Raw genomic sequence first — 11,011 nt, 5'->3', positions numbered from 1 at the left:
GCTTTTGCACCCGTCTGAAATCATGGCTGGAAATAGCTCGCTTGCGGTCTATTGATACCCAATACTCTGTCATCAGATTGGGGAAGTCAATTAAAAGTGTCTGGTTTCCCCCCCCCTTTGCCAACCCTGGGGAGCCTGGGAATTGCACTGAGGCCAGAGACCAGTGGCCAACAGGAACAGGGCCACGAATCCCATTTTACAACCAAAGTCAGAGGCTGCAAGCTGCAGGCTGCGCTGAGCCGTCTGCAGGCAGCATTAGGCAGCATCAGGCAGCATCAGGCAGCTCCCAGGGAAGGGCTCCCCAGTCTGAAGATCAGGCTCAGGCTCAGGTTGCAGGAACATCTGGCCTTTCTGGAAAATGCACAGGAAACAGCTCAGGATGGGAGGGCCCTGGGATTGCCCTGCAACTTCCTGTGGCCAGACGGGTATGAGTTGGGAGAGACTGCGGCTGGTTCCAGATGGGACCTCAGGACTCTGGTTAAAGGTTCAGGCCAGGGCAGAGGTATGCGTGCCCAAGGGGATGCAAGCGCCTCTCTTGTCACATGAGCAGGAATGGGGACCTTCCTCTCCTCTCCAGCCCGATGCTGACCAGGGACAGCCAACATCAGGTTCTCCAAGCCCTTCTTGGACTGAAGTCAACCTGGACACCTTCCCCAAGGCACAGTCTGGCCCTCTGTGGGCTGTGGATCTAACGTAGCCCCACCTCGCTCAGCCGGCTCCCCTCCCACCTCTGTCCCCAGGGTCCTTCCCCTTTTCGGGCTCCTGGGTCCCAGCTTTCCTTGGGCTGGATGGTGAGAACTGTGATAGCACAGGGATAAAACTCTGGGTCGGCGGTTTTCCAACTTGAGAATGCAACGTCCAAATCATCCAGCACAGTGCAGAGGAAGTCTTTTCAGGGCTGGCTGACCCCTCCCCGAAAGCAAGCTCCTCAAAGGGTCTGAGGGCATGGGATGTTCTGGGCCAGGTGTGATAGGGGGGTGGTCAGAGGACTCTGGGAGGCTCCCCCAACTATGCCATTTGACCTGGAGGTTTGCAAGGTTGACCTGGAGTCTCGAGTGTCACCTTGCGCAGGCACCCCCATCCGCAGCCCTGTGGCATATAACTTGCATCCATAAGAAGGGGTGTCCTCGCTGGCTCTCTGCCTGCCCGACACATAGTAGGAAATCAGTAAATGTCAGGTTCTGCGCCTGCCTCCTTCCTTTTACCCACTGGCACCCACAGGCTCTGCCCAGTACCCACCCACAGGGCCACTGTCCATGACCAGAAAGTGGGCAGGCAGGGCCGGGCTGGGCCAGGTGGACTCTGAGTCCCAGGACAAGTCGGGCAAAGACTGCGGGGATGGGCAGCCCTTCTGTCAGGTGGAGGTGGGCGGCTGGTCCCGATTCCCGCCATGAAAAAGCCGTATTGTGGGGTTGTTGGGGGAGAATGTATTTATTTTGTTTCCTGAGCTGTGTGAACAGGGCGTTGTGCTGCCGGGATTGAGCGCGTTCTGGATGGCTGGGGAGGGATTGCGTTCCCCTCCTGGGTAGTGTGACATGAAAAGGCCCCATTCAGCTACAGCCGCCTCCCACCGGCTGCCCCAGGCTCCTGTGCTGTTCCTGGGGACTTTCCCTGCTTCTCTCCAAGATAGGGCTTGGGGCTGGGTGTATATGTGGGGTGGGGGTGTGTGGCCATCTTAGACCTAGTCCGTTAGAGGCCCTGCCCCCCTCCAGTCCAGGTAGGGTCTCTCAATACCTGAGGGGTGGAGCTGACCAAGGGGGTGGGAGTGGGGCGCAAGAGAGGGATCCGGTCCCTGTCTCTAAGGGCCTCACATTTTAACTAAGATGTTACCTTCCAGGGAGGTTTCATGCCCAGCTCATGCCCAGTCACAGAGATTAGGGGAGGAAGACTGTCATGTACCTCTTTAAATTCGTGTCATTGCGGGGCCACATGGCCTAGGGGGCCTCTGAGTTCATATTTATATAATTTCTGCGATCGTTTTTGTGAATAGCACGATTGTGTTGCACTGTGCTCATTTTGGGGTGTGTGTGTATATGTGTGTGTGTGTTAAAAGAGTGTTAGTCTGTTCACAGGAAACGTTTTAAACACACCCCGATTTCTGTAACCCTGCTTTGGCATTTCTTTGTTTTTTAGTACCCTGGGAGCCCCAGTCCTTGGAAGTGGACCTGGATCGTCTGGCACCCCCGAGGGCCCCTGGCAAAGGGAGTAGCCTGCGTCCTGTGCCGTCTGGACATGAGGGGTGAGGTAAGCAGCCATGGGAGTCTGCGGAGAGGCCAGGGAGGGGGTCCTTCCTCCAAACTGGCTGGCTCCCCAGGTGATCAGGCCCCTGGTAGGGAACATGAAGTTCAAGTCCCTGCTGGGCTTTTCTCTGCCTTTTCTGTGGTGCCAGGTTCCCAGGCCAAGTATGCTGCCTTCTCACTGGACGTGCCCCCCCCACCCCTGTTCAGCCCCGCTGTCCCCCCAGCTTGACACCATTCTGTCTCGCAGTGTCTGCCTGGCTCCACTAGCACAGCCTGTGTGACCCCAGGTTTCAGGGGCTGGGAAGCCCCAGAGTCCCCAGCCGCTGTGGGGTCTTGATTCTACGAGACGGCAGCTCACTGTCCCTGCCCTGCCCTATCTCAGTGTTTAAGCCCGAGGGACTGCGAGAAGGAGCCCAGAAGCTGGGGTTGTGGAAAGGAGATGGAGGCTTGGCAGGTGGTAGAGTGGGGATGGAGCGAGGATGACCTGCTCCGAGACCTGTTGAGTTTGAAGCAAGGGAGGGAGAGTCAGGCGGTACTGGGACCCTTGTCCAGGTGGGGACGTGGATTTGAGAACATCCTACAGAGAGATGATAGCGGAGGTTCTACGAATGCATCCATCTTCCAAGGAGGGACACTGACATGAGACAAAGAAAAAGATCAGGTCCCCGTGGGTGTTCATGGTTAAGGGTACGACTGAGGGTTCGTCAGCGAGGTTGCTTTCTCGTGTGTCCTGGGGCAGAGCTTTGGTAAACCATTGGCAAGGGCACATCATGACTGCTCTGCCCCTGGGAGACGGGTGGGATGGTTTTGCCTCTAGCTTCTGCGTCGTTAGTCACTTCTGTGTGGCCAGCACCGTCGCCAGTCACAGAGCTTGCCTGAAGTGTCTAAATAGGCTCCCATCAAGACTGAGCCCCTTGGCCTAGAGCCTGAGTGCTATAGCCCGCGCATCTATGTATCTGTTGTCTATATATCATCATATATCTACCATGTAGTCATTGATGAGTGATAGGTAGCATGGTGCATTGGGATGAGCCCTGTGTCAGACATCCAGAGATCTGGTTTCTGATTCTGGTTCTGATGCCAACCGACTGCATTCCCTTGGCCAGACCGTTCGACCAGAGCCCTTTATCTATATGCCAACGAGGCTGCCTATCATTCCTTGTTGCTGTTCACACTGGAGTCCCCCCCAAATGTATTACGTTGCTCATTGCGGCTGCTCAATAAATGCATTTGCTGCCTGGATGGACAGACAAAGGGCCAGGTGGACAAATGAGGAATTCTGGAGCTCAGTTTGCCCATCTGTGAACGCAGAGAGTTGACTCCAGTTTTCCTGAGATTCCTTCCATCGGCAGTCATCTCTGACTGTGCTCTTTGGATCCCTAGCAGAGCTCTTCCAAAGTTGCCTAGAGCCAGCGCACCTGGGCCAGCAAGGCCTTCGCAAATGAGTTCGATTGAGTCTCCTCGAGGGTAAAGACTGGGTTGTTTATGGTCACAGCTCCGTAGGCTTTTTTCCTATGATCAGGGATGAAATCTGAGAAGATTGATGTGAAGTGTTTGCTGAATGAAAAACCAGGTGCTTCCAACCACACCCTGGTCCTCTGGAGACACACTTCAAAATCTATAGCACATGGTTCTCGTGGTAGACACCATGCCATAGTGCTCAGAGATTCTGCTCAGTGACAGGACAAGATGTGTCCCTGTGGCCAGTTTTGGGTGTGACATCTGCACGTGGCTTTGTAGCTTCAGGTTTGGACTTGTCCCTACATCTACCAGGCCCTCAACACAGAATCAGGAAGCATCATGCATGTTCAGACCCCAGCCATGGTGTAAAAGGAGAGCTGACAACTTGGAAGGTGTCCAGAGGTGAGTGGCAGGATGGAGAAGGGTCTGGAAGTGACCTGGAATGAAGAGTGGTTAAAAGAACAGGGGATGAGGGGCTGGCCAGTGGCTCTCAGTTGGTTGGGCGTCATCCTGTGTACCCCAAGGTCACCGGTTCGATTCCCGGTCAGGGCACATGCCTGGGTTGCAGATATAAGTTGCAGGGAGGCCAATTTCAGCTCAACTTAAGAACTTTCAAAGATTAAAAAAAAAATCAACTTATAAGAACATAGAATGATGTGTCCATTGAAGTAGGGAAGAGATGACCGTCGCCCAGGATGGAGGAAAGGAGACGGCTGTAGGCTGGGCATCTCTCAGCGAGGAGATTCCAGGATTCTAAAGACTTGAGCCCTGGGGCGAAGAGAAAGTTTCTTGCTTTGTCAATTTAGAAACCATCCGTTGGTCTTCACTGTGGTTCATCTCATTCCTGCCTGGTCTCCTCTAAACACATTAAAAAAAAAAAAATTCAGTGGTTTTGGCTTCCTGACTGAAATGACGATGAAACCTCTCTCCTCTCTGTCTTAAAAAAAGAGAGAGGAAAGAATCTGTTTCTTTTCGAAATAAAGAGCTTAGGATGGATGTTAACTAAACTTTGCCTGTGGTAATCTGTTCACGACATATATAAGTCAAATTATTACAAGTACCTTAAACTGAAACAACGTCGTCTGTCAGTCGTATCTCAATAAAACGGGGGGGGGGACCACACAGTGAAGAGATCAGGAAGACTGTGCCAAAATGGAAAAACTCCATAATAAATAAATAAATAAACAACAACAACAACAAACAACCAAGGAAAGAAACAGACAATAAAGTTCCAACACCAAATTATAAGGCAGTGAAGGCCAAACCCCTCCAAATTCAGTTTGCTGGGCTGTCTGGAAAGCAGAGCTTTTTTTTGTCCGTTTGTCTTCAAGATCTCTTCGAGAAGGATGGGTTTGCTTGACCCAAGGTTGGACCATTACATTGAAACCTCCTGAAAGTGGATTGGGAGGGAGAAAGTCGGTCTCCGTGGTGACCAGGCGCCCCATACGCAACAAGCTCCTTTTCACCTGAAGCCAAGTCTTCGAACAGGGACTGCACCGCCTGAGGTTTGCACGCCCGGGGCCTCCTATGTGGTGGTTGATGATGTCAGTGGAGCCTCTGAGGGAGTGATTTTCTTGGAATTGTGCAGAGGATGGTCCATAAAATACAAATTAATCTATCAGCTGCGAGGCCCAAAATAAAAACTGATTCACAACCACTGTACGTGTGACACCACCGCCACTGCCAACCAGAAGCGGGTCATGGCTCCCCCACCCACGGCTCAGTGGGGTTTTCTTTTCATAGTAGCAGAAGCTGTCAAGAGCCAGCATGGCTCGCCGGGATCGTCCAACCCCCTCATTTTTACAGATGAGGTTTCGTTTGAAGCTCGGTTCCAAGCGGGTTTGGCGTCCAACAGGAAAGCGTTAACGTCTTCCAGAAGCAGCGCTGGCCTCCCGGCTGAATGCCCCGTGAACGTGAACGTCCACGTCTTGTTTCAATTAGCCCTGGTGCTCTGGGCACGGTGACTGGAAAATGAGTGAGCACGGGGGAGGAAGTGATGTCACTGGAGACCCCAGGTAGAAGCCGGGTGACGTACGTGACGATGGTGACCAGCAGAGCCCCCCCTTGTTGGGCTGGTGATGGAGGGAGCAAAGCAGCTGCTGCTGCTGAGCAGCTGTTTGTACCTGGCAGCTACTGGTCTGTGGTGACATAGCTCAGGTAGAGGTGGGAGCTTCTGTCTCCACCAAGTTGTGTAACAGACACAAGGGCGCCGCCTACTGGCCACGGACATCACTGTTTGGATGCACTGCGGGCAAAGAGACTATCGGGCTAAACTTGCTGGGCCACTTCTTCAGGGGTTTGAGCCCTTTTCTGAAGAGGAGCCTCATCTCCAGCCGTGTCCCCTCTCCACCAGCCGTGGCTCTTCCACCTGCCATCTCTCACAGGGAAACTAGGTTTTGCCACACAGAGTCCTGAGTTCCCCGGGATCGTGCACCCTCTGCAATGCCACAGGAGACCCTGCCTGCGTGGGTTTCTCTTCTGTGTGTGTGTGTGTGTGTGTGTGTGTGTGTGTGTGTGTGTGGTGTTTTGGGGAAAGGGAGGGTGGAGGGAGGGAGGTTGTGCTGACAATCGCGAGTCTGTTTCTGAAGCCCAGAGGAAAAAATTAGCACAGGCGAAGAGAAAGAAAATTTCAGGGTTTCCAAGAATACTTAAATAATTGCTCCTGTTCCGGCCCTCGGATTGGTGGTGTGTCTGAGTAATGGCTCTGGCACAGGGCCTTGACACCACACTTTGTCCTGGAGGCCAGGCTGGCTCTGTCATGTCTGCAGGGATATCCCAAGGGTGTGTGGGGTTTGGGGGGCCAGGAGGAGGTAAATGTGGCGCCTTACTGTTGAGGGTCACGTCCACGGGCTCACGACTTGCAGCCTTCTGGACACCCAGAGACTCTCCATGGGGCCTTCTCTGAGGTGTGAGCTCTCTCTCTTATTACCCATTTGGAGCTTAGTGAGTAGGAAGAGGCCACAAGTATCCCTGTTATTTGGGGGCACCCTCACCTTGCATGAAATGCTCTGGGATGACCTGGATCCTGGGTGTTTGCAGGACCCCCTGGGAGCAGGGAGGTCTTTTCTGGGGCTCCCAGATGTGCAGAAGGTAGAGGAGTGGTGGGCTGGATGCTGGACCCCCAGGTATTCCCTGCAACCTTAAACCTCAGATGCTCCTTATTCCTGGGACACTCCTAACTTTCCAGATCCTAAGACTCTCTTACACGTAATCTCTGGTGGCCAGTTTGTTCCCACTCAAGGCCTTTGCACAGCTGTGCCCTCTGCCTGGGACACGCCACCCCTTCTCGTCCTTCATTTCGCAGCTGAAATGTCATCTGCCTAGAAAGATCTCCCTCCCGAAAGCAGCATCTGCCCATCACGCTTCATCCCGTGACCCTGTTTTGTTTTCTTCCTAGTGCTGGTCAGTCTCCTGGAGTCGTCTTGTGTACGTGGTTACTGAGTTTGTGGGTTTGCCATCTGATGCCTCACTCGAGGGAGCTCCTCGAGGACGGGGGTCTAGCCTCTGTGGTCATCACTGGGTCTCTGGGCCTAGAGTACTCTCTAGTACAGCTCGCTGTGCAGTCAGAACCCCAGGGCAGCGCAGGGCTCCGAGCCACTGACCTCCCAGCACCGGGTGACTCATCAGGCACTGCCCCTGGCCGCCCGGCCAGCTTGGGGCAGCGGGCCTGTGAAAGAGACCCTTGTCACGTTCGCTGTGTGGTCGTCTACCGGGATTGGTTTGCCTGGCAGAGAATTTTAAAATTTTTTTGAAAAAAATTCAAACCGTATAGAAACACACAAGCCAAGCATCCAGGTGCAGGTAGGAGCAGGCTGAATTTATTCAGGAGGCTTCTCAAGGAGACCGCAGGAGGCGGGGACCCATGCTGCCTCTCTGAAGCCCCCGCTTGTGTACCCCTTTCTTAGATTTCCTACCCAAAGAACACAGTGTTCCGGTGCTCAGAGGGTGGGAGAGTCAGGAAGGGGGGCCTGGGAGCACCTGGGGTGGGGCTCAGATAGTTAAGGCGAGGTCACAGCTGCCCTTGGGAGCATCACATGTCCGGCTCTCCTGGCTCCGTCCACATCATGAAGCCTTGTTGAATGTTTGCTCCCTGAACATTTCATAAATCATCCCACTGTGTTGCCCTTGCCCCGGGGCACACCCCTGTTCACCTTTGAACCTGTCCTCCTCCAGGCGGGGCTGTGCCACCTCAGGGTGATGGCTGCAGAGAGGACAGGCTGGCACCTGTGTCTCTTCAGGTTGCTGGGTACCTGGGTACCTCTCTTTGGTGCTGGGCTGAGCAAAGGGTTCAGAGCCACAGTTTCGGCATTTAAAAAATCTGTGTCCCCACTTCCCAGCCATTTGAACTTAGGGAAGGCACTCAGTTTTCACATCTGTAGAATGGGGTCAGCAGCACAATCCACAGTCCCCTTTCTGAGCCCCTTGGGGTCAGCTGTGCCCCAGGATGGAGACTTTCAGCTTCAGACAGCTACTATGGGGCATATACACCATACGATGTAGCACCCAATAGGACCTGAGAGTGGCTTATAATCAAACACCCGAGTGTTTCCCCAGCTGAACTTTTAAACATTCACACTGAGTGAAGACCATAAACTGCTCCCTGTCCAGTCAGGTCAAATTTTGTTACCAAAGGAGTTGTTTAAAAATTCTTTTTCAGTACTCAGAGCCTTGGAGGTTTGGGGTTATAGATAAGGACCCTGCGTCTCCGTAGATAACAGCACATGACGAGATCCAAGGTGTTCATGGCTCTGAGGCTGGACCACGCCCAGCTGTGAGGTTTGAGAGGAGACTTGTGACAAGGCCAAGGGTGCGGGGGGTGGGGAGGACAACTCTGGAGCGGCTGTGCCTTCACCCAAGTGTCTGAACCACTGATCAGTAGGTCCTGATTGCCCCCAATTTGCTTAGAGCTCAGAGGCTGCCGGCAAATGGTTGGCTCCTCCTTTGTCACCCACACCCCAGCTCTGCGAATCCCTCCCCCGCCTCAGCCTAGGGGATGGCCCATCCTGGGGACACAGTAGTTGGGCTCCACCCTGATGTCCCATACCTGTTTCTTGGCTGCTAAAGGGGACCTGCCAGCAGCTGAGCATGTCCCTTTAGAGTTGTTTGCTGGCTTGCACCAGCAGTGTGTGTGTGTGTGTGTCTCCATCTACACGCATGTGTCGACACCAGAGCCCCTTTACAGTAACAGGTGGTGCAAACTTCCTTCCGGAAGGCACCGCAAGCCTTCTTCCTGTCTCACCCCGAGCCACAGAGCCTCAGAGCACAGCATCTCTGTGTCACCAGGGAGAGGGCTGTGGGAGGGGCAGGCGGGGGCAGGGGGAGCTAGCAGGAGGTGGTCCCCAAGGTAGGCAGAGGAAGCAGGTGTCTGGGTGCCAGAAATCTCATCTTATCTCTTCCTAAATCAAATTGGATAGAACCCTGGGACCTTGCTTCCCAGGATGGCGAGAAATTCCATCTCAGACTGTCCTGTGCAGTTTAGCAAAAGGATTGCCGAGGAGCGGGCTCCTCCATCCAAGCCCTCGAGGCTCGTGATGGCGGCTACTCCATCCCTCCCTGTCTGATGGGAACTAAGGGTCATCTGTCCAGGGCAGGGCCCAGTCCCCTCACGTTGGAGCTCAAAAGAAAGTTTTAACAGCTTCCCTGTTCCGCTGAGTCCAACCCTCTCATCGTGGAGACAGTGCAGCTGGACCACAGGGAGGGGCTGTTTTGTCCAGAGTGGTCCTGGATGCGGTGCAGTCAAAGATAGGAGCCCGGTTTCCTGGATCCCAGGCTGGCTGAGTCACCATCTTCATCTACAAGATGGGGTGGAGGAGGTGGTGGCGGAGACCCCATGGCTTCCCCAAACCCTGCCTCTTCCCCGTGCCCCTGGGCTGTGCCAACCTTGGAGATTAGGTCCTTCCGATGTCAGCTGGCCTCCCTCCCTCCATCCACCCGCTCTGCCTGTTTTCCTGTTGGCCCGCGGGGATCCTGTTTATTGGTTAAATCCTTCCTGATTAGACAGGCTCTCCCTCCCCCTGACCTTTGCCTGGCGGTAAACATATTTCTCTTTCATTAAAATGTGTTTCCTCCATCGCTTACTGGTTGTAAAACTCTCCAGTGATTCTTTTCAAAAACACAAATTGCTTGCATGTGCCTCCAGAGGCTGAGGGCTCCCAGACTTCCTTGTTCCTGCACAGGCTTGACTTTCCACTTCTGGAGAGTCCAGCTCTGCCGCCGAATCCTCTCTGTGTGGGTAGCTCACCATTCCTTTCGTGAACCCAGAGCCCTTTCTCCTGGGGTGCCAAGGGACTGACCCTGAGCAATAGATGAGAAAATGGAAGCCCAGAGCGAGAGAGAGGCAGATCCGAGACCCATCCACAGATGTGTCCACGGCTGGGTCCACGTCCATGGCTGGGTCCACGGCTGGGTCTGCAGTAACCTCTGCCTCTGATTCCATTCAAGTGGCCCAGAGTCCTAGTCAGGTACCCCTGGGGATGCAACATGAATAGTGTGGCGAGCTGAGTCCAAGAGGCCTGGTTTCTAGTTCTAGTTCTGCCACAGGATGACTTGTGACCACAGGTCAGTCTTGCCCCTGTTCTGAGCCTCAGTTTCCCATTTATAAGATCGTGGTGTTTAAGCTGTGTTCCCTGGACCCCTAGGGTCTGGAGAGGTTTTTTCCAAGGCCTGGCAGAGGTGGTGGAGGTTACAAGTAGGACATTAGCCTCACCACCACTTTTTAAAAAATCCTCACCTGAGCATATGTTTTTAATAATTTTTTTAGAGAGAGAGAGAGATTGGTTAGTTGATACTCATTCATGCATTCATTAGCCGATTCTCGTATGTGCCCTGACCGGGGATGGAACCCACAACCTTGGTGTATTGGGAAGATGTTCTAACCAGCTGAGCTACCCAGCCAGGCCTGAAACAGGATTTCTCGATGGACAGCTTCCTGTAGAACTTTGACTTTGAACCACGTAAACATACTACCTTTTCAAGAAAGTAAAATTGAAATTTAAAATATGTATCCAGTGGGTAAAAAGGGTCTACAGTCCCTTGTAGCTGAGGCGAGGAGGCTGGCGGGGAATCTAAGAGATGCCCACAAATGCCTATCTTGAAAGGCAGAGGAGGAGGGGAGGTGCTTTGAGTGCTGGGTGGCCAGGGCCTTCTTCAGCTCTTGAGCACACACCGTTGATGGAGAAAGCCATAGTACCCAAGCCTCAGGCTCTTCCTTGCTCCCCTTCTTGGCCTGGGCTCCCTGTCTCCCTCATCAGCAGGCCAGCCAGAGCGCCCCACCAGCGGCCCAGCCCGCCAGCACCTCCTCCACGCAGGGC

General features: G+C 53.8%; 1 long non-coding RNA gene across 1 annotated transcript in view; it reads left to right on the top strand.

The window, feature by feature from the left end:
* Positions 1 to 2,144: 2,144 nt before the first annotated feature.
* The window catches only part of LOC107525542 (uncharacterized), a 365,360-nt gene continuing 356,493 nt past the window's right edge, over positions 2,145 to 11,011 (top strand). The window contains exon 1 of the long non-coding RNA XR_001602064.2: positions 2,145 to 2,244. This is a non-coding gene — a long non-coding RNA (uncharacterized LOC107525542). The remainder of the gene's footprint in view (positions 2,245 to 11,011) is intronic.

This window comes from Miniopterus natalensis, chromosome 22 (genome assembly GCF_054644295.1).
Source record: "Miniopterus natalensis isolate mMinNat1 chromosome 22, mMinNat1.hap1, whole genome shotgun sequence".
NCBI lineage: Eukaryota > Metazoa > Chordata > Mammalia > Chiroptera > Miniopteridae > Miniopterus > Miniopterus natalensis.
This window is presented reverse-complemented; position numbering and strand designations above follow the sequence as displayed.